The 25,413-nt window shown below is 39.7% G+C and overlaps 1 pseudogene; it reads right to left on the minus strand.

The window, feature by feature from the left end:
• Positions 1–2,282: 2,282 nt before the first annotated feature.
• LOC147454009 (uncharacterized) lies at positions 2,283–5,234 on the minus strand (annotated as a pseudogene).
• Positions 5,235–25,413: the final 20,179 nt, after the last annotated feature.

Genomic DNA, 25,413 nt, shown 5'->3' on the forward strand with positions numbered 1-25,413 from the left:
TCAACGCTAGTATTGGTGTTAACGGCATTGCATATTGAGCAGTGGGTCGACCCACTCGCTGACATTTGTCACACTTTTTACAATGTGCAAAGGAATCCTTATAAATAGTCGGCCACCAATATCCTGCCATCAATACTTTTCTTGCAATCAATTCCCCTGCAAAATGGCCTCCACAAGGCTCATCATGTAATGCCTTTAAAATTTGATAAATCTCATCCTCTCTTAAGCATCGTCTATAGATTTGTTCACGATGAAAATAGCGATATAAGAAACCCCCCATTAATGAATAATGACGGGCTTGAAGAAGTAGTTTCTTCTTTTCATGCTTAGTCGCTTTATGAGGATATTCAGACGTGCTAAGGAAGTTAGCTATATCGGCATACCAAGGTAGCTCACTTTTGACCAAAAACAGGTTAGCATCGGGTAAGTTATCATCAACTCCCCTCTCTGTATCATCAGTGAGTAATCTAGAAAGATGGTCAGCTAACACATGCGACTTCCCTGGTCGTACAACTACCTCAAAGTCAAATTCTTGTAAAAGTAACATCCATCGGATCACTCTCCCAGAAATCTCTGGTTTATTTAACAAGTATTTCAATGCAGCATGATCCACATAAAATACAAAATGATTTCCCAATAGATAATGTCGAAATTTATCTACAGAGAAAACCATAGACAGGCATTCTTTTTCGGTTGTAGTGTAATTATGCTCAGGGTAGCTTAAGACCCTACTAGCATAGTACATTGGATGATCAACCCTCTTGTCATCAGCTTGACATAATACATCCCCAACTGTTGTATGTGATGCATCAGCATGGATATGAAATTCTTTTGTCCAATCAGGACTTACTAGAATTGGCGCTTTTATCAACCGGTCTTTAATATCCTCAAATGCAACTTGACATTTGTCAGTCCACACATAACCCATATCCTTTTTTAGTAAATTTGTCAGAGGACCTACAATTGAAGCAAAGTTCAAAATGAACCTCCTATAGTAATTTGCATGCCATAGAAATCCTCGCAGTTGACGAATGTTCTGAGGTACTGGCAAATCTTTGATTTTACTAACCTTACTCTCATCTACCGTAATGCCATCTCGCGAGACAACATGCCCCAATAGTATCCCTTTGGTTATCCCAAAGACACACTTCTCAGGGTTTAAAGAAATGCCCATTTCAATACTACGTTCAAACACTAAGGCCAATTTCTCAGGCATGTCCTCTTCAGTTCCTTGTACTGAAAAATCATCTAAGAAAATCTCCATCCATTTTTGTAGAAAATCTTGATAAGCTGCAATCATAACACGTTGGAATGTGGCCGGGGCATTACACAGCCCAAATGGCATAACCCGATAAGCAAATGTTCCCCATTCATTAGTAAAAGTAGTTTTTGACTGATCATCTTCATGTATTTGAATCTGATTATAGCCACTGAACCCATCCATAAAGGAATAAAGGACATACTCGGCAACACGATCCAAAACTTGATCGGTAAAGGGCAAAGGGAAATGATCTTTCTTAGTTTTCCCATTGAGTTTTCTATAGTCCACGCAGATACGGATTTTCTTATTTTTCTTGGGTACTACCACGATTGGGGAAACCCAATCACTGTAAGCAACCGCATAGATAAATCCCACCTCCAAGAGTTTCATTATTTTTGCCTTTACCAATTCAGCATAAACAGGATTGATGCGACACTGACGTTGACAAATAGGTCGAGTCCCATGTTCTAAATCGATATAGTGTTGACATAGTTTAGGCTTGACTCCTCGTAAGTCTTTATACGACCATGCAAAAGCATGTTGATACTTTGTAAGTACTTCTTTGAAACTCTCCAGCACTTTTCCTTTTAATTGGCTTCCTAATGTCAAAAATTTTCCTTCTGACACTTCCCATTGAATAGTTGAATTATCTTTCGATAATACAAAGGAAGATTGTGTTCGTGGCATAGCCCTGATTAGAGGGTGTTTGTCCTCCTTATAAACAACATTTTCAAGTAAATTGTGTTTATTTATAAGAGATTCAGACTGTTCCTTTTTAGTCTCTGTATCACTCATAACAACCACTGATTGTGTCCCACAATAGGGTACAATCGCAGTTTCATAAGTCCTGGTTGGCAAACCCTCTATATTTACCATATAGGTATCTGGTGTTACTTCAGACATGGAAGAGTTCTCAGTGTGGAATTCTGAGACGTCCGTGATTCCATATTCCTCTGGCTGTTCTTCCATACCTTCCTGTTCATAATAATTTTCCCATTGCTTCAATAATTCTTTGCTATGCTTAGCCTCTAAAATAGCTTGGCCTTTTTCTCTTTCTAGTCGGGCTATTTTTTTGTAGCACTTGAGCCATAGCTTCATCTGCTAACTCACGCTCTTTTAATAATTGTTCCCAGATAGCGTTTACTTCTGCTAATGCACTAGACTGTCCTTCAGACTTATCCGTATTCTTTAAGTCATCCTCCAGAGTTATATTAAAACAATTAGCCAAACACTCATCTGAGGTGGACATCCATTGTGCAATGTCCTTGTCAGAATCATAACCCGAAGAATAATGAACTTCATATTCACCCATTCCTAGGTGACGGGCATAATTACCAACGCTCTCTGATGTGGATATTGTCCCAGTGGAATCATCCTCTATCCGCATATGGTAACCATTGTGAAAAAATCGAGAATATTTATCCGTATCTAATGAGAAGCGTTGTTTAATTGCTTCTTCCTCCTCTGATTTATCGCCACTATAATCTGTGTTGTCTTTTGTTTCTGACACAGTCGATTTTTTATACTCCCGCAAAAATTGTTTAGAGACAACTTGCAATTCTACTCTATCGTCGCGAGGACCAATAGTGATCACTCCTTTATGCCAACTTTGCACACACCTGGCTTGAACAAGCCAAGGTCGTCCTAACAATATTGGGAAAGAGGCTCCATACGAATGTGGTCGGACGATCAAGTAGCTCACATGGAATTCTAGTCCCGCCACTATGGTCTTGATCCCTTGTAAAATACCTAAGGGTTTTACACGTCGTTGATCAGCCAAGCGTAGAATAATGTTCGTAGGTTCGACTTGTTTCAATCCCAACTCCCCCATAGTTTGCTCAGTCATTAAACTGACTGCTGCTCCACCATCTAATTGCACTCTCGTCACACTATGGCTTCCTATTTCTAAGGAAATAGTAGGCGCTTCTAGATCCATAAACATATCTACTACTTGAACTCCTTTTTCTTTAATTGGCTCTGTCATTTTAGAGCTTCTTCTCTTCCCTCTCCTATGTACGAGCTTATGATATAATTGCTTCTTACAAAGAGGAGATATCTCTACTAAAGTGGTCAAGTCCAATGATATTTTACAATCTTTCATAGACTCCCATAAATTAAAGATATCTGGTACACTCCTTCTGTGTACTATAGATGTTTGTAATCTTTCTGGAAAAGGTGCTATACCTTTTTTAATTTCTTCCTTTTCTTGTAGCTTAAAAACAATCGGTGATTCATCAGCAGAATGATCCTCCGATGCTTCTTCAAGAGATTCTACAAACTCTTTTATAGAAGAGTTATCAACTTTCTTATTCGCATTCGGAACAATAAACCCTTTATCATGGTCCATCTTTTGAGATCGAGTAACTACCCCAACCATCACAGGTTCTTTAGCAAAAGTCACTCTCCTTGATTTTCGTTTACGAGGGAATGCATCTTGCAGTTGTTCAACCTCTACTAAATTGGTAGAAGTACCAGTACCCTCATCGACCTTCTGTTTCCCTTTGTCATTTTTCAATGAAGTTACCCGTTTTGGGCATACATCTTCATAATGACCCTCCTCGCTACATATGCGACATAATGGTATATAATCTTGATTTTTTCGAGGATTAGGGCAGTAGGGAGCTATATGCCCTTCCTGTTGACAATATAGCATACCACAGGCTAGTTGGCCCCATATTTGGGTTAGTATATCGAAATTATTCCGGCGAAATGGAGGTTTATACGGAGAATTTCTCCTCGTTTGTCCTTATAACCTTGGCGTAGGTGGTACCCCTGTGTTGGTAACCCTTGCCTTTCTTGTTGTTGCTGCTGATATGTTTCTGGCAGGCCCCTTTGCATAAAAGGTTGAGGTGGTGGACCTATCTCATAAGTCATATTGCTCCTATCCATAAAGTTATAATTAGTTTGCATAGCCTTTACTTGTCGGCGCTCATACGCTTGCTTTACAAAGCAATTGTCTTCCACATGATTGTTTTTTAGACAAAAGGTACAAAACAGTGTACGTACTGGTCCGGCACTACCCTTGATGCAGTTGGACATTCAGTTGCCAAATGGCCGTAACCGTTGCACTTCCCACACCACACATTGGATCTCATTGGAGGTGCACTCATAGACGGGCCTGCTGCTTGTTGAGCTATAGCATATACTTCTTTCCTTTGAGGCCTTAAAGCACTCAAAATTTCTTCTTTTAATTTTCCAACTGCGACTGTCATTAATTGGACTACCCTCTCTTCTGTGAGAGCTGGTGGTGGTGGTGGTACCAGTCTGCAGCATGTATGCTGGAGCTGTCATATATGGATTTGGAGTATAATAAGGAGTTTGATTTGTATTTACCACCACTTGTGGTGGTGTACCTCCATAACCATAATGGCTCTTGAGTTCTTGGAATCGGTATAGTGGGAGAAGTAACCATTCTAGGTCCACTAAACAATTCTCTTCTCCTATGTTGGCTTAATTGCACCTCTTCCCAATTTCTAGCTTCTTGTTTAGCAGCTGTTAAGTCTGCCGGTCTTCTTAAACTCACATATTGTTGAGCGTTCGGATCTCGCAAGCCATCTATAAGTCTACGTTTTTGAGTATCCTCATTGGGTGCCGTATTTCCCATCTTTCTTACTATTGTCTCTATCCTTTGGATGTAATGATCAATGCTTTCGTTGATCCCCTGCTGAAGATAGTCTAACTGTTGAGCGAGTCTATCTTGGAATCCCTGACGGCAAAACTTTGCTAAAAATGTTGTTGTCAACTCAGGGTAAGTAGCCCTATTTGCTGCTGGTACGTTACCATACCAACTGGCAGCTTCATCCTTAAATGTAGCTGGAAAAATATGTAATTTTTGATCATTATCCACAATTTCGTTTGCTACACATGTTACTTCAAATTTTTGAAGATGAGCATCCGGGTCTTCATCCCAGAGTCCTGCAAACTGTGTAAAGTCTGCCAATCGTATCGTAGCTCGTGCTACAGGCACTGCCATTTGTTCTAATGGATTTTCAAAGAGTGGGTCCTCCCAAAAATTTAGTACTCGTGGTCTGGGTAAAGCAAATAAATTTCTCAATCCCAAGTCTCGGCACTGGTATAAATTAAATGGTTGGTCAACTATTTCTCTCTCTGGTGTGGGTTGACCCACTAATCTACCTTCTCTTAATCCCTCAATCAGTACTCCTGGTACTTGTTCTAAAAGTAACGCGTTAACGCGCTCAAGTTGATTGGCAAGATCTTGTGCTATTAACTCCTCTCGCTTCTTTCTACGTGCTTCTCTAGCCCTATTTTGGTCTCCTCCTCTGCTAGAATCTGCTCCACTCATACGATACACACAATCGTGTGACTCCTCTCGATACTAATCCTTCAATGCAGCGTATACCACTACTAGGATTTCACGCTCAATCTTTATAATATCCTCTCGAGTTTCTATAAGCGACTTTAGTAATTGATTTACTAAGGGTTGTAAAAGAGGTTTTTACCACTCATACGATACACACAATCGTGTGACTCCTCTCGATACTAATCCTTCAATGCAGCGTATACCACTACTAGGATTTCACGCTCAATCTTTATAATATCCTCTCGAGTTTCTATAAGCGACTTTAGTAATTGATTTACTAAGGGTTGTAAAAGAGGTTTTATTTGGCTCCTTGTGTGCTATTTTAACCATAATTTGTCTTAGATTTTTTTTCTTTTACTACAACTGTTGATCTTGTGTTTCCAATCACACAAGGTGGATGTGGAACACGACAACAGTACTGACAATGAGTCCTCCTACTCTCCGTTTGTAGTTGACTTTGTGACCCTAAAGAGTTAGTCGACACGATGTTTTGGGGTTTGAAATCCCAATTTTTATACTCTTGGAGCCACTTGACGTTAGGACGTAGTTTTCCAAGCATACTTTATAGTTACTTGCTTTTACAAAAGCCACTCAGCCGTTGCTTTCTCTTCTAGCTCAAGGATGTCTCTATGCTCTTTAATCATGTAAGGGTCCAACTCTCTAGGAACCCCACTCCCTAATGCTAAGTACTTCCTAAAATCGCTAAATGCTAGCGGCCTTTCTTTTGGAATCGAATACCTTTCACAATGGTATCCCCCTCCTGAATCGAATGCTACTGTCTTATAGTATATTACGTCCACTAATCTCCAGTGGGCAATCAGTTGAATTGCTGCGTATGTGTCTAAGTGCGTTAAGGGTTTTTGCACAGGATCACTAGGGGTGTTAGCAATTATTTCCGAAGTTTCTAACTGCTGAGCATCTATGTTTAGGGCCCTTTCCGGCTCAGTGTACTCGTGTACACCTTCTCCTTCCTCCCCTAATGCGCTACACAGCCAGCCTATATATAGGCATTTATAAGTGTACTCTACCGCGCTCGTGGCTCCTAAAAGCTTGTCTATTATTTTCCACTTAATGAGATCAGGCAAATTGCTGACCCATTCTAACGACATAGAACCCTTGAGTACAGTCGTATTACTTTGAGTATGAAAACTCAACTTATTGAAATTTGATTGAATCTCCCTTTTAATTGGAGAATTCTAAGTGTCCACTGACACCTGTGTACTATTTTTAATTTGATTGTCGCCCACACGAAACAACCACGGCTCTTTAAGTCCAAGGACCCCGCGGGAATGTTTACGTGTGCTCTCACTCTCTAACCTAGACTAAACAACCTTTTATCTCACTCTAGGTCTCTAAGGTCAACCAGGGAACGATCGGCATGCAAAGTATATGCACCGGGAAACCCCGTAGCTAAAGTAGCTAGCCGATCATCTCCCGGCGGACGCACCAAGTGAACGTCGCCTTCCAAGTCTTCTAATTAATGTTCAAGTAATCCAACGTCCCCTAACTAGCTAGACGTGCACTAATTTGCCATATTGTGTGTCTTTCAAAACCTATTTATCAATTTCTAATTAGGCGTTCGTATTTTCCTTACTTTTCTATGCTTCGTAGTCCAACTCTCTAATATGAAGATTACTCATGTATGCTCTCCAGATATGCTATTTATGGTTAAAATCTGAGTTCCCATATACATTTTTATGGAATTTTTAGTCAAAACTCATCAGCATGCAATTATCCAGAATATCTATTTGACTGCTATAATTCAAAACTACACATCAGAACTCACAAAACAAATCAATCAATTACTGGACTTCAAATTATTGAACAATGCAACTAGAGTCATTCAACAGTTTTGCAAATTTTCCAATGAAAAAACACCATAATAGTCTAGTAAAATACAAATTTCTATTGAAATGCCAAAAACTATCAATAATTCAATTCCCCTTCCCAAATGCCACTTACATGCAAAAATGTGCAGCATTTCATTTCCAAGTATTCTTTTAATGTAGATGTGTCTTCAACAATCAGATATTTGTTTTCAATTATGAAGCTAACAATTTTCTTCTCTTTATCTCACTCTCGCAGATCTCGTACCTTGCCACAACGGCCTCGTGGGACTCTCTACTACTCTCTCAGGCTCTTGGATAATCTCCCCCTCTCAGATTTTTCCCTCACACTCTCTTGCAACTGCTTGCGACCTCACCAAGAAGCACCTTCCTTCGGGCGGCTCTCCATGCATGGGAGTACACACACCCTACACACATGTAATCAGCGTAACACACCACACACACACACACACTCAATTCTTTCACGAACTGCTCGTGACTCTCTCTCTCTGTAATTGCTCACGCTCAAGATGATACACATACACTCTCAATAAATCAATCACCAGACACACACAGTATCCTCCTACTTGTCTTGAAGTCGGTTCATGCTCTCTCCCTTCCTTTCACAGCATGCTTGCGACTTCTGGCAATCACCCTCTGGCCTCGTGCTCACGCTATCACTCTCTAACTACCCTCGTCTCTTGGCGTCTCTGGTCACGCCTTCCTCAATCACGCTACCCCACTCTCAGCTCTGCCTCGCTACCACTTCAGGCGGCTCTCTCTCTAACTTGCGCTACAACGTTTTTCTCTCCCTCTCAGGTTTCTCTGTGTAGCGACCTATGCTATGCAGTCAAGCAAGTAATACACACACACAGGTGGCTGAAAACGGAATCTCTCTCTCTCTCTCTCTCTCTCTCTCTCTCTCTCTCTCTCTCTCTCTCTCTCTCTCTCTTTCCCCTAATTTCAGCGCTACCCATTTCTCTCTCTGGTTTCGCTTACTGTGTATGCTATATTATGCAAGCAAGGATAACACACACTCACGCACACAGAGAGACCTTCTCAAGCTGGTCAGTACACTTACAGTCAAGCAACCGAAATCTCTCTCTCTTTCTTTCTCTCTCTAAGAAAAACCAGCGCTATACTCTCTCTCTCCTTCTCCTATCTGGAGCGCCCCCTTCAGGCTCCCTTTTTCTTGGCAAGAAACTATCTCTCTCACCTCTTCTTGCTCTCGCGACTCCCCGTTTCTCTCCCTGGCGCCCCCACCTTCAACTATTTTTTTCTCACGTGACAGTTTTCGACCTGCTCAATAATCATAAAAAAAAGCTTTATTGTAAATGAGTACCCATAAGTCCTTATTCCCACTACACACAAAAAGTTATTCTCGAAATCTTGTCCGGCAATCGCAACTCGGCTCTCATCGACTCAGCCCTTCCTGGCGTCCCTCAAACTCTCTCGTGACTTAGGCTGGCTCGTGCCTCCTGTACTCGGCCTCTTTCAGGTTTCTTCTCATCTTTAGTTCAACTCTCATTCGCTAAATCTTTAAGGTCTCTTGGGATAGTTTCCTAGGACGTTAAAACTCTTTTCTTTTCTCACCTCGACTTACTGCAGAGCAAGAGCAGGGCTCGCCTTTCCTCTAACTCTCAACCCGCTCGGCAAGGAAACCTAAAACCCTTGTTCACAGCTCGTCTCTCTCTCTCTCTCTCATTATCTGCCCCAAAAGAAAGTTGGCTTCTTTCACGTTCTCTCTCTCTCCTACACTTCATACTCAGTAACCTTGCGGCACACAGTCCTCTCTGTCAATATCGCACTTATGCTTGACACTTTAATTATAAGCTTCCCGCAAACAATGACCAATCATTCAAATTTCAATGGCAGTTATATGCAACAGTCATAAAATCATACTAAACAAGCATTATGATGCAGTGATTTACATGCATATGCTCCTAATATGCCCATGCAGGTTCCCAAATTAATGTCAAAAGTTTACAATTTTGGTGTAGATTGATGGGTCTACAATCTTAAAGTGATGTACCACCCATTGTCTGCCACATACTTTGAAGCTATTACGACCATTTTATTACTTAATTTTTGAGAGAATTGATTCCATGGAGGGACCTGCATAATACGCATTGTTAATTTAATTAAAGTTCCAAAACTATGATAGACTGCCCATTGTGGTTTTGAAGGATGCATACCTCGTTCTCCCAAAAAATTTCAACTTTAAAGTTTGTTGGGAAATCCGCAAAGAAAAGAGAGGCCACTTCATTGCTCTTTTCCCCATCAACATGGGTTGAATGAAGAAAATCCAGGATCCTGCATACGACCAAATACATGTATTTCAAACATTCACAACACCCACCACACATAGTTAGTCTTTCTTTTCATATGTGTTTACCATTTCTCATCATCGAGAGAAATTTTGTAAACATCTAGCATGTTGCCAATAACAGTCACATCACAATCTATGGAAGGAACTGCATAATCAAAAAATAAAATATTTCATCAAGAATTGTTGAGTAGAAATAAAGTGACAGCTAGATATCTATACAAGCAAGTTTACCTGTGGAGCCTTGAGCACCTTTTTGGTTATTTCTGGGAGACTTCTTGGGCTTCTTGGATCTAACAAAATCCAATCGTTTCTTTATAGAGGAGATTGTACTATTGTTTACTCTTTTCGAAGAGGTGGCTTTCTTGGAAGGTGAGCCAATCTCCTCAATACCATTTTCATTTCTTTCAAGAACGTGCTCTAAAGCAAACAAAAATATATTTCTCACAAACATAATCTAAATAGTATGAGCACTTTAACAATTTTGTAGTTTTTATAAATGCCAAAAATAACCTTTATATAAGTTCCCTTCATCACGTGGGTAGGTGCCTCGAGTGTAATCTAGCCACCAAGGGCAATACTCAATTTCCCAAGCAATCAAACCATAATCTCTCATCCATAGTGGATACATACACTCCTCACAAGAGAGTTCCCTCCAACTTTCAACAGCAATTGGCAACTTCTCCAACAAAGTTTGATCGTAAAGCTGAATTAGCCATCTACATAAAATGCAGTTAACTTTATTTGAGCTCCTTTCCTAAGTGACTTATTTATTATACAAACTCTAAGTAAAAAATAGAATAACAACCATAAAGATATCAATTGTATTACCTGAATAATACTCTCCTCGAAGATTCCATAAGCTCTGGAATTTTTTCATCCGACTGTTTTGTGTTGATCTTACTCCAAAGCTCCACAAAAGCTTTATCAATGTGGTCCCTCAATTGGTGATGAAACCATGCTTCAAAGCCCTCCGGCATTTCTTCAATCATTTTCCCTTTGATCCTCAAGCATTGCTTCAAGATACTTCCCCAATACCACTCTTTACGCAAGTACATTCTAAATTTCATTGCACTAATATAACGCTCAGAAGTAACATCATCTACACGGCAATGCATCAAAGAGTGCAATATTTCCTTTTTCCTATAGAGCAAACAATAAACAAACCATAAATACATTGATTCATTTGATGATTTCATGTGTATTTTTTATCCAAAAATTATTACCTCTCTGGTGATATTTTAGAAGCTGCCAAAGAGTGGACCTTGTCTCTTGTAAGGCCCACTTGATCCTTTTCTCTTATCCAATTGAAGTTAAATAATAAAGAGAAGAACCCCTGGCCATTGGCGGGGTTGGCAATGGCCAACATCTATGTTGCATTAGCACGAGATCAAATCAAATCAAATTTTCAATCAAATAAATCAAATTCAAATGACATGTCAACTTACAATTTTGTAGAAATTCAAACATGAACGATGAGAAGAGAAAGTGTTTACCTTATAAGCTCTTTCTTTGAATATTTTTTCTACTCTTCCTCGAGCAACCATTTCCTTTTCTGGCAGTGAAATCGAGGGATCATTGATCTCTTGCATCTCTTTGATAAGAGACAAGTCAAAGTCTTCCTTTTGTAGAGCAACTGAAAAAAAAGTAAGATTTTACAAAATAATCTCAAGCTTTAGAAATTACATAAAAGTGTACTTTAAGGCAAAAAAATATACCTTCCATATGAGCATTGCTAATAAAAGAGCAGGAGCGTTGTACCAACTCCCTTTAGATGCCTTCTTCTCACAAGCAAGCTCTACCTCTATCCATCGAACCCAATCTTGGGGGAAGTCTTTCATTAAAGAATCTTTGCTTGCCACAGCTAGTTTTTGGAACAAGAAGATCTCCTGCCCAAAATTTGTGTTCACAGTGGTTCTACCAATCCTAAACCACAATATCTTAAATTAAATGGCAGGAGAATGACATCGATAAAGTAATAGCAATAACTTTCAAAACAACAAATGTGTCTACTCATTTTGAGAGCGCAAAGCTAGCATAAGCTCCCCCTCTGCACTTCTATCAACATAGACAAATTGAGACTTCAGAGAACAATGTCCTCTTCTTCATGCACATCACCCAAAATATCCTCCTTTCGACGGACATTGGAAGAAGCAATGGAAAATCGTGCATTGGCCCTATGCCCTATAGTACCAGGCCTTAATGTGTATCCTACTCCTACAAGCAAAAAACAAAAAGAACACAACTAGTTTAGTGAGTATGTGCAGACAAATAAAAAGAACACAAATAGCTTAATGTATTTGAACTTACTTTGAGAGATACCTATCCTGCCACGTTTAGATGGTGTACGAGCCATAATCTATCAACCACAAACAACAAAAATCCTCTTAGCAATGACAATACAAATATAAACTTCTAAATTTTGGCAGCATAATGGCATAAAATGAAAATTAAAAAAAAAACCATTCTCAACTTGCTCATGGCAAGGAAAAATACAAATCCACTTTGACATTTGTATACCTCTTCTCTACAACGACCTGTTCTTACATCATTGTAATTGTTACTGTAAGTGTGTTTAGTATGTGTGTATGCATGGTGTCTTGTATGCAAGTGTGTTGATGTGTGTGAATGCAAGTGTTTATATGTGTGTGTGTGTGGATGTATGCATGATTGTGTGTGTGTGAATATAAGTGTAATATGTGTGTATCTATATGCATGATTGTGTGTGTGTTTGTGCTATGTATGCAAGTGTGTTGATGTTGTGAATGCAAGTGTTTATATATGTGTATGTGTGCGTATGCATGACAATACAAATATAAACTTCTAAATTTTGGCAGCATAACGGCGTAAAATGAAAAAAAAAAAACCATTCTCAACTTGCTCATGGCAAGGAAAAATACAAATCCACTTTGACATTTGTATACCTCTTCTCTACAACGACCTGTTCTTACATCATTGTAATTGTTACTGTAAGTGTGTTTAGTATGTGTGTATGCAAGTGTGTTGATGTGTGTGAATGCAAGTGTTTATATGTGTGTGTGTGTGTGGATGTATGCATGATTGTGTGTGTGTGAATGTAAGTGTAATATGTGTGTGTCTATATGCATGATTGTGTGTGTGTTTGTGCTATGTATGCAAGTGTGTTGATGTTGTGAATGCAAGTGTTTATATATGTGTATGTGTGTATATATGCAAGTGTGTTGATGTTGTGAATGCAAGTGTTTATATATGAGTGTGTGTGTGTATGTATGATTGTGTGTGTATGTAAGTGTAATGTGTGTGCGTATGCATGATTGTATGTGTGTTTGTGCTATTTGTGCAAGTGTTTTGATGTGTGTGAATGCAAGTATGTATCACTGTGTGTGTGTGAGTGTGTGTGTGCTTACCTATGGCGCTCGTCCGATCCACCGGTGAGCTCCTCTGGTGGATCGGGAGAGCATGCGTAGGTAAGCACACACACACACACACACACACACACACACACACTATCTATCTTAACTCTCTCTAGCTATGGCCGCTATCGGGACCTTTTACACCTACTCTTACACTACCTACCTTAAAACTAGATTCCTAAACCCCCTAGCATGGGGCACACACACACACACACACACACACACACACACAATACCTATGATGGCCGCTAGCTATTCAAAAACCTACATTACTCTTGACATTTATTCCTACACACTCGTACACTTACTCTAATACTACCTACCTTTAAACTGGATTATTAAACTCTCTTGCATGGGGCACTACCCTTACATGATAAAACTTATTATCTCCTAATATTGGGGGGCATATGGCCATTACATTTAATGCCCTCCCCCAAATCGAGCCGGCCTGCGATCTCTGTTCTGTCTCCCCACTCTACACGGCGCACTCATTCCCTCACTCCTGCACTCTGTTGCGCGGGTTCCTATACGCTCCGCTCTGCTCACTCAGAAAGCCACCGAAGGCATTAACCTCGGGGATCGTATGGATCTCTCCCACTCCTCCAGCTGCTGCGCGAGTTGTATAAAAAGGTGAGCTCTCTTAGAGCTCACTTAGTGTTGTGCACTTGTTCATTTCGTTGTGTGTTTGCAAATACCACTTAGTAGTCGCACTATCTCTTGTTGGGGAAAAGCTTTGAGTGATGGTTAAAGGGAAAGATAAATTGGCAGTTGTGGAGCTGGCTGCTCCAACTCAAACACAGGTATTACTGTTGGACATGGGCTTTCAAATACTTGATCTCTTGTTTAATTTTTGTGGTAAAAAGCTGGCTTGTGGTTTGAAGGCAGTCTAAATAGTTTTTTTCTCTCCTTTACTTAACTCAATGTAGTTGGTTGTTTCCGTTATAATCCGACTGTAAGTTGCCTACGACGTTTTCACATCGTTGTTTTGGTTATCTACCCATGACTAAATGAGTAGGAAAATCTCATTGGATTGGTTGTTTTCTGCTGGCCGGAGATTTTTGGGAATGGTGCTGTAATGAGAAAACTCTGATCTGGAAAATTCTGAGGTTAAAATATCACCCAGGTTCTGTCTCTATTTTGTAATAGTAAAGGATATCCAGATTTTGTCGATTATTCTATGAACTTCTGTCTAGGCTTGCTTGCTTAGGAGACCGGACTGTTTTTAAAGGGCTCTTGTGCTTAGCCAAGCAACTTATGTTCTATGGTTATAAATAAGTAGTGGGATTTTGGTCTTTTGGCGTGAATACCATGCCTGACTTAAGGATACTCGCAGAACTCGGTTGATTGAATGCTTATGCCTGCATTTATATTGAGCTTTATTTAGGTTCAGCTTCATGTGGTTTTGTAGCTGCTCTTCTCCATTCTGATAGGCCATGTATGGCATTACAACAATATAACATACATATTATGACTGGTGATTTTGGTGGAACTTGGCCTAGTGGAGCTTCTCTAGGTCTGCCTATGGTATATGAATGGTTCTCTGTTTGGGAGATGTGTTATTGTTTTTTTTGGGGTTGAGCTACATCTATATGGCTCCATGAAAGTCTGGCCATTTCATCGCTTTGCTTAAGGGGGCAACTGATTGTGACTGAATTCACTTTTGCACTATTGGCATGAACTTTATTTATTTGTTTGGAAAGCCGTATCGGTTATATTTTGCAATCAATTTACCTATACAACTATGAGGTGGATACCTTGATTTTTAAGCTTCATGTGTTGTTGTTGCTCTTCTTTATTTTAATAGGACTTATATGGCTTATGGACTGGTTCTTATGGTCTTTTTTCCTACATCTCATGACAGCATTATGGCTTGTTTGATATAGCCGATGGTTTTGATAGAACTTGGCATGCTGGAACTCCACTAAGGTTGACTATGGGTTTGGGAATATTTGAGTTTTGGAGCTCTGGTTGGGAGCTAGGCCGCTTCTCTGTTTGGGGTTGAGGTGCATCAGTATAACTCTATGAAAATCTGGTCAATGTGTTGGATAATGGAGTGGCTAATCATGGCTGCAGTCTCTTTTTTTTGTTACTAACCTGAACTTTTTGCTTATGCAACTATACAGTTGGCTTGTGACTTAATGCAACTATGCTATTTTGTGGTATTGGCTGTCTCTTTGTTGATTGAATGCTTATACCTGCATTTGAATTGAGCATCATTCTTGTACAGATTTTTATGTTTTTTTTGGCTGCTATGGTGTCCAAGAACACAACTTTGGCAACATTCGGATACCGGATTCTTGGTTTTTTGTCAAGATAGCTTGCGGATCTGGAAGAGGTCTAAATGGTTTTGTGTCTCTCTTTTACTTCACACAATATTAAAAAGAGCTTGTAAAATTAAAAAGAGCTCCACTTAGAATTCCTAAATCTAAGTTTGTTTTGGTTAGACAAATCTGTTTTGATATCAAGAATTCTGCTAATTAAAAAAAACTACATTTTGTCCCCATACAGCTTGGTTTTTTATGATTGTTAAACTGATAGAGTTGTATGGTCTTTGATATCGTGAAACACATAAGTCTAAAACATTTTTTCCCATCGCACTAGTTAAAAGTTTTCATCTCTTTACTTTAATTGATAGCAATTTTAAAGTTGGGTGACATCGATAACAAGTGGGATACCTATGCATCACCTGCAGTCAGTGCCAATACTAACTAAATGTTATATTGTCTCTATGGATGCAGGTGAGGGTTACCTTCTCAACTCTAAGCTATCAAATTTTTGCTGGTCTGGAGATTTGCAGGACTTGTATCTCTTCATCCTTACTAGTGAAGCTTTTTAAATTTCCCCAGTTGTGTATAAGACCATTTTTTGACATGATAATGGAATTATACAGCCCTCTTTCCTGACATAGTTTCTAGTGTCTTTTGAATTTGGTCAAATTCTTTGGTGTCTATGTATTAATATTATTGAAACACACACACCTAACACCAAGAGTAATATCACTATTGCTTAAAGACCTAGACACTATATTTAGTTTCTCATACCTAGTCTTTGGTTAACACCAATGGTCTTGGTATTGGGGAATGGGGCCATCTTCACATGACCCTTATGGTTCGGCCTGGTCGGTTTAAAGTTGGAATGGCTACCTTATCTCTGCTCATCTTTATTACTAAGACTAAACCTTGCTTACTTCATTTGCAGACTTTTGACTCTTTCCCAAGGACTTGAGCTTCCAACTGAACCCCTTTCTAAAGCATCCTTACAAGTGTTAAGATGCATTCAAGACCCCAAAGACTCTGACCTTATTGCTGGTGCCTCAGAGGACCTAGCTAAATCTCTTGTGCAAACCATCTCCTTTGACAAATGCGTGCACACGTTGGCCCAACTGGTGAATAATCCGAAGGAAGGAGTTATTGGCATATCTGAGTTCATTAATAATATTCCAGCCATGACTCTTGCCCACAAATCTCAACTAATCAAGTTTTCCTTTGAAGGAGCTGAATTGGTTAACTGCTTACGAAAATTATGTGGCCTTACTTCAGGGTTTGTTTCTACCCCTTCTATGCCCGTACAGACTGTCTCCAACAGTCTATTCTGCAGGGACCCCCTTGCTATGGATGCTATAAATGCTTTCCAAAAGGAATTGTGTTCACTTAGTGAGGGCTCGCTCATGGATATGGTTCCTAAAGTGTCTAGGGTGTTTCCCCTTCTTGCCTTCCAAACAGGTTGAGATCGAATCCTTTGGTGTGGATCACCACCTGTGGTCCCTACCTAATAAAGGCTTTTTGGTACCAATCTCCATTGAAACCTGGGTGTTTCTTGAAAATCTTCCGGCATCATCTATGGAAGATGCAAGATTAAAGGTGCTCAGAGGAGTTCAATCTTTAGACAAGGGGGATCTTATCAAAGCTCCCTTTACTATGAAATTTCTTCACAATAAAAAATGTGGTTCAAATACAGGATTGTATGTGCGGACGAAAGGCCTCATGGAGTTCGCAAAAAGTAACTCGGAATACTATACCGAGTCTATCTGGAATATCTACAGGCCCTATGTCAAATGTGCCTGTCGTTTTCTTGACCCGAAGGCTTCCTGTGATTCCAGCATTATTTGGTTTGACCATGCTATATGGTTTTCCCTTAACAACCTGGACCTTCTATTCCCGGACACCCCTGCGGCACATTACTTACCTTTGTTCTGCTCCTGGCTTGGAGGCCAGGCCAAAGAAGCCGTGCTCGCACAGATGGCTTTTGTTCAGTTTCGGAATTTGATGCTTGCTCTACTTAAGGAATTGGTAGCAGAAAATCCTGGAGTGTTACTAACTACGTATGGAAGTCACCTCAGTATAAAATCACTCCTTGGTTTGCTTAAGCCCAATACTGACCTTGAAGACTCCCCCAGCCTTAAAAGGCCTAACTCTCTCATCTCCCCAACCTCCTCCTACACATCATTTTTAACCCCTGCTGCCTCGTCAGCTGACTCTTTTGGAGGGAGAGGAAAGGCTAGAAGTGTGATTAGAGGAAGAGGAAGAGGATACCTGGTTAAACACTTGTTGGATCCTTAATTTTGCAGGTGCTTTGTAACAACGTGGGCAGATACCAGCTTACTGGAAAGGAAGAAAACTTGAATGGTGTTTTTATACATTGTGTGTTTGCCAACAAGTTACTTGACTTTTTTTCTCCTAGGTTTATATTTAACAAATGCTTTATGGCCAGGTTTGGCAACCTTGAGTTACTTAACAATATAAATATTGGATGGAAATTTACTGAATCTATCTCACAAATTATTTTTTCTCATGACTTCCTTAGAAAAACCAAGCCGATGTCGTGTGAATGCCACCTCTTGAACAATTATTCTAGGGATTTTGGAAATATTGGTAAACATGTGTGTACCACCGATTTGACTATTATTGGGAACTTGGCAATACAAAACCTTTTATCCCAAGGTCTCAATCATATTCCCCCTCATCCACTTAACCCTCAAAGTGCCTTGAAAGCACTTAATGAATGTCTGACCGACTTGGTCAGCAGGCTTCAGCTGGAGCCTTCAATTCACCAAGAATTGAAAATTATTATGGCAGATATGTTCGCTCAACTAATCTCTCAACTTCCATCCGGATGGATTCAGAATGAGTCTACATGGCTCAATGCTGACCTTGCTTTAGCCTTTGCACAACTAAAGAATAAATGGTTCATTGTTGGACTAGATAAAGCATCTAACATAGCATCAATACTATGCAAAAAACTTGTCTATGAAGCTGTGGAGACTCGACTCCGCGGTAATGAATTCCAGTACATTGGTAACAATCTGAAAACAATAATAGAAAATACTTGTAAAGAGATCTCATACTTAGGATATCAAGATGAAAATACTAAACTTCCCATCTTATTTCCCACATATAAAAGTCATAAAAATAAATTCCGGTGGATATCAGATTCCTCCAGCTGCCTGTTCACTAATATCACTTATCATGTTACCGTTGGGCTTAACATAATAAAAGATGAACTCATACAGATCTGTGCGGATAAAAGGGAAGTCTTGAAACAGTTTTCAAGAGTAGACATCCAACCATTTTGGCTAGTTAACAATTCTGCTGAAGTACTTTTAAACTTTCCCCCGGCGGTCTACTGCATGTATACTGCTGACATCACACATTGTTATGAAAATATTCCATTGGTAGGTGAATATGGTCTTATCAATGTTCTAAACACGCTAATTGACTTAGCATTCTCCAATAGAGCTAGCAATGGTTTCTCTGGCTTATCATTTGTTCACTCGGGAAAATGGATTAAAAAGATTACAAACCCCCCCCCCCCCCCCCCCCCCCTTCATGTATCCCAGATACAGTTTCAAGAGGTAATACATTCGGTTCTAAATCACTGCTATATTCTAATTGGAAACAACTGTTTCCAGCAAACTTGTGGCATTCCGATGGGATTCTCATGCTCCCCGGCCATGTGTAATCTTTATTTGTTCTACTATGAGTATAAGTGGATTACCAAACATACCAACAACTTAGAAAGTTTAGCCTTACTCACAAAATGTAATCACACCTATAGGTTCATGGATGATATTTTAAGCATCAATAATCCTATTTTTGCCCTGCTGGCTACTAATATTTATCCTCCCTATTTAGCTATTGAAGCCACTTTTTTAGAACAAGATAATTTCAGGGATATACCCTCCTCGAAGCGAGTTAACTATCTTTCCATCGAGATAAATATCATTAACCCCCTAGATGGCGTGTTTACCACACGATTCCTTTGGAAAAGAGACCAGCTCAAACTCATGGCAGCTGAATTTGTTAAGAAAATGAGTAATAGACCCTTTAAATTAGCCTTGAACACTTGTCTAAGTATACTACACTTAATTATCTACTCTTCCTCTGATGTGTTCTCTGCCTTCAAAGAAACCGAAGCTCTTATCAGGAAATTTCAAACCAATGGCTTTCGTAAACGAGATTTGATCTCTACTATAATAGCTGCCTTAACAAAGAGTTCTTGGCCTGGTGCCAAATTTAATACTGAATCACTTATTCTCTTACTGAGGAAGTAGGCCCATATCTAATGGGCCTACTAGACTCATTAGATATGGTGCCTGGGTATGGGCGGGCACACGCACACACACACACACACACACACACACTATCTTAACTCTCTCTAGCTATGGCCGCTATCGGGACCTTTTACACCTACTCTTACACTACCTACCTTAAAACTAGATTCCTAAACCCCCTAGCATGGGGCGCACACACACACACACACACACACAATACCTATGAAGGCCACTAGCTATTCAAAAACCTACATTACTCTTGACATTTATTCCTACACACTCGTACACTTACTCTAATACTACCTACCTTTAAACTGGATTATTAAACTCTCTTGCATGGGGCACTACCCTTACATGATAAAACTTATTATCTCCTAATATTGGGGGGCATATGGCCATTACATTTAATGCCCTCCCCCAAATGGAGCCGGCCTGCGATCTCTGTTCTGTCTCCCCACTCTACACGGCGCACTCATTCCCTCACTCCTGCACTCTGTCGCGCGGGTTCCTATACGCTTTACTCTGCTCAATCAGAAAGCCACCGAAGGCATTAACCTCGGGGATCGTCCGTATGGATCTCTCCCACTCCTCCAGCTGTTGTGCGAGTTGTATAAAAAGGTGAGCTCTCTTAGAGCTCACTTAGTGTTGTGCACTTGTTCATTTCGTTGTGTGTTTGCAAATACCACTTAGTAGTCGCACTATCTCTTGTTGGGGAAAAGCTTTGAGTGATGGTTAAAGGGAAAGATAAATTGGCAGTTGTGGAGTTGGCTGCTCCAACTCAAACACAGGTATTACTGTTGGACATGGGCTTTCAAATACTTGATCTCTTGTTTAATTTTTGTGGTAAAAAGCTGGCTTGCGGTTTGGAAGCAGTCTAAATAGTTGTTTTCTCTCCTTTACTTAACTCAATGTAGTTGGTTGTTTCTGTTATGATCCGACTGTAAGTTGCCTACGATGTTTTCATATCGTTGTTTTGGTTATCTACCCATGACTAAATGAGTAGGAAAATCTCATTTGATTGGTTGTTTTCTGCTGGCCGGAGATTTTTGGGAATGGTGCTGTAATGAGAAAACTCTGATCTGGAAAATTCTGAGGTTAAAATATCACCCAGGTTCTGTCTCTATTTTGTACTAGTAAAGGATATCCACATTTTGTCGATTATTCTATGAACTTCTGTCTAGGCTTGCTTGCTTAGGAGACCATACTATTTTTAAAGGGCTCTTGTGCTTAGCCAAGCAACTTATGTTCTATGGTTATAACTAAGTAGTGGGATTTTGGTCTTTTGGCGTGAATACCATGCCTGACTTAAGGATACTCGCAGAACTCGGTTGATTGAATGCTTATGCCTGCATTTATATTGAGCTTTATTTAGGTTCAGCTTCATGTGGTTTTGTAGCTGCTCTTCTCCATTCTGATAGGCCATGTATGGCATTACAGCAATATAACATACATATTATGACTGGTGATTTTGGTGGAACTTGGCCTAGTGGAGCTTCTCTAGGTCTGCCTATGGTATATGAATGGTTCTCTGTTTGGGAGATGTGTTACTGTTTTGTTTGGGGTTGAGCTACATCTATATGGCTCCATGAAAGTCTGGCCATTTCACCGCTTTGCTTAAGGGGGCAACTGATTGTGACTGAATTCACTTTTGCACTATTGGCATGAACTTTATTTATTTGTTTGGAAAGCCGTATCGGTTATATTCTGCAATCAATTTACCTATACAACTATGAGGTGGATACCTTGCTTTTTAAGCTTCATGTGTTGTTGCTGCTCTTCTTTATTTTAATAGGACTTATATGGCTTATGGACTGGTTCTTATGGTCTTTTTTCCTACATCTCATGACAGCATTATGGCTTGTTTGATATAGCCGATGGTTTTGATAGAACTTGGCATGCTGGAACTCCACTAAGGTTGACTATGGGTTTGGGAATATTTGAGTTTTGGAGCTCTGGTTGGGAGCTAGGCCGCTTCTCTGTTTGGGGCTGAGGTTCATCAGTATAACTCTATGAAAATCTGGTCAATGTGTTGGATAATGGAGTGGCTAATCATGGATGCAGTCTCTTTTGTTTTGTTACTAACCTAAACGTTTTTCTTATGCAACTATACAGTTGGCTTGTGACTTACTGCAACTATGCTATTTTGTGGTATTGGCTGTCTCTTTGTTGATTGAATGCTTATACCTGCATTTGAATTGAGCATCATTCTTGTACAGCTTTTTATGTTTTTTTTGGCTGCTATGGTGTCCAAGAACACAACTTTGGCAACATTCGGATACCGGATTCTTGGTTTTTTGTCAAGATAGCTTGCGGATCTGGAAGAGGTCTAAATGGTTTTGTGTCTCTCTTTTACTTCACACAATATTAAAAAGAGCTTGTAAAATTAAAAAGAGCTCCACTTAGAATTCCTAAATCTAAGTTTGTTTTGGTTAGACAAATCTGTTTTGATATCAAGAATTTTGCTAATTAAAAAAAACTACATTTTGTCCCCTTACAGCTTGGTTTTTTATGATTGTTAAACTGATAGAGTTGTATGGTCTTTGATATCGTGAAACACATAAGTCTAAAACATTTTTTCCCATCGCACTGGTTAAAAGTTTTCATCTCTTTACTTCAATTGATAGCAATTTTAAAGTTGGGTGACATCGATAACAAGTGGGATACCTATGCATCACCTGCAGTCAGTGCCAATACTAACTAAATGTTATATTGTCTCTATGGATGCAGGTGAGGGTTACCTTCTCAACTCTAAGCTATCCAATTTTTGCTGGTCTGGAGATTTGCAGGACTTGTATCTCTTCATCCTTACTAGGGAAGCTTTTTAAATTGCCCTACTTGTGTATAAGACCATTTTTTGACATGATAATGGAATTATACAGCCGTCTTTCCTGACATAGTTTCTAGTGTCTTTTGAATTTGGTCAAATTCTTTGGTGTCTATGTATTAATATTATTGAAACACACACACACACACGTGAGTAGAAAATCTACACACACACACACACACACACACACACACACAGTACCTTGTCTTCTTTTACTCCTCCTTCTTCACAGAAAAACTCCACTTTCTCTTCACTCCACTTTCATCTCCTTCTTCACAGAAAAACTCCACTTTAATCTCAATAAAAACTCCACTTAAACTTCACTCCACTTTCATCTTAACTACTACTTTTTTCACACACACCATATATTACAAAAATTGATATTGTGGTATAAACACTCACACACACACATTCATATATATATATATATATATATATATATAAATGTATATACACACACAAAGATATACACAAAATGGATTCATATATATAATTTTACTAAAAAAATACTACGTTTTTTACACACACACACACACATCCATATATTAAAAAAAATGATTGTATGTGTTTGTGTGTATAAAAAACGTAACACACACAAGATGGAAAAACTATGTGCATAATCATACATACATACACTCTCTAGAGATAATTATATATATCTTAACTTAAAAAAATGCTACGTTGTTTACACACACCCACAAAATCATTTATAACTTAACTAAAAAAATTATATATACACACTACCAAAAACACTCACACACATATATATAAAATGGCAAGATGGAAGCATATATATAACTTAACTAAAAAAATTTCTACTTTTTTTTATAAACACACACACAATCATATATATATATATATATATATACAAAAAAAAAGATGGAGACACTATTAGACTGCATTAAATGCAGTCCTTGAACCACCATTTAGAAATTAAATAGCCCCTCAAATTTGATGACATATTCCACTGCACATACATTCACAACCGTCATATATTAAATGCACTTCTTCAATTATGATTTTCATTATTCTTTGAGCCGTTGTGAGCGGGATGAAAACACACAGAGCGCCTCTATAACGACCCGACACACACTCTTGGGAAGATACACACACACACTATGGGGCACCACTCGGCTTACACAACACACCTGGCCGAGACAGGGAACACACCTCTGGAGTGAGAGGAGAGAAACTATCCACTTGCCCACTCCACACAGAGACACACACACACACACACACCCAAAAAACTCAGCTCAAAAGAGGAGAATTTTTGATGTTTAGATACAATTGAGCTTGGGCCAATACCAATGGGGAAAATAGCTTACACAATATAGGTAAAATAAGCCAGATACAATCACAAACTAGAGCAGAAACTTCGCTCATAGGAGAAACTTACACAGAAAAACAACAGGAAAAGAGTGAGAAATTTGGCAAAATGGACAGTGCCATCATGTTTGGAACGGCCCAAAACCCCAGTCTACAATGTCAAAGTGCTCAAATCCGACCTCGGATGAGCAGTTTACGGCCAAAACAAGCTCCAAAATGAGCAAAAACACACCTGCGGCTGTTCCTCCTCTCTTCTCCACGTTTTTTCTGGTCTTCTCTCAGTTTTTTCAGTTCCCACACTTAGCTTTATTACTTGGGCACCCTTGGCCTTTTAGATGACCTCAAACGGACCCCGAACAGGCCAAAAACTGACCTCGCAGTGCATAGTTGTCACCTTTTTTCATCATTCGCACACCTGGCACTCATCTTTTTTCCAATAATTCATCTCGCCACCACGTGAAGTGGCCCCAAAAAGTGGTCCTAATGATGAACTTTCTGTATAACTCTCACAAGAGAACACCCACGTTGTGTCCGTTCTCATCCGCGTGCAAATATTGACCTCGTTCGCCCTCCTGACGCCACTAGATGCCATCTGACGCACCTGCTGACCTCACGTCGTCGGCCCGCGGATAGCTTCCTCGAGAAGTTTTACGCGCTACCAACTCCTCCTTATTGTAGAAAAAACACACTAGTATTGATAATAGTGAAAATCGCTGCACTATGTACATGCTGTCCTACCTGTACACATGTGGGCCCCACGTAACCACCTGGCTATGGAAATTGGGTAATCCTTTATTCGATGCACCATGCATGTGTATGTACATATGCGCAATACCTTGCTCAAAAAAACTCCTGACATAATTTGCCCATCCCCTAGCCTGCTAGATCATTCATGATCAGCAGCAGCAAAGAGAGATATGAGACTCGCCGCATCACAGGTCTCCTCATCCTTCACCAACATTGCTTGCTCCACAGACAGCTCATCTTGCTCCACCATCATCAATCTAGCATGATACAATTTAAGACGCAATCCATTTACCCTTGACTTATGTAGAACACCATCCAGGTTAGCCAGCTGATATGTGCCATTTGGAAAACACTCCACTACCTTGAAAGGGCCTTCCCACTTAATTTGAAACTTCTTTTGGAAGGTGTTGTCTAGCTTACTGTTGTAGCGCAAAACCAAGTCATGTTTCTTGATACCCTTACTTTTGACCTTTTCATTTATCTTTGCCAAAGCCTTATCCTGCATCTGCCTATAATGCTCCAATGCGCTCATCCTATCCAACTGGACCTCTTGTAACTGCAAGAGCCTCTCTTTGAATGCATCACTAGGCGGCCCAAGCAACTTCTCTAACATCTTGACCGCAGGCAACTCTACCTCCACAGGCAATAGTGCTTCCTTTCCATACACCAAATGAAATGGAGTAAACCCTGTACCTGTCTTCACTGAAGTACGGTAAGCCCATAATGCACTAGGCAATTCCAAATCCCAATTCTTTCCTTGGTGCTCTGTCACTTTAGAAAGAATTTGTACCAACTCACCATTGAACCTTTCATTTAAGCCATTACACTGCGGGTAATAAG

The sequence above is a fragment of the Adiantum capillus-veneris genome, chromosome 7, assembly GCF_014529385.1.
Source record: "Adiantum capillus-veneris isolate H3 chromosome 7, ASM1452938v2, whole genome shotgun sequence".
In the NCBI taxonomy this organism is placed as follows: Eukaryota; Viridiplantae; Streptophyta; class Polypodiopsida; order Polypodiales; family Pteridaceae; genus Adiantum; species Adiantum capillus-veneris.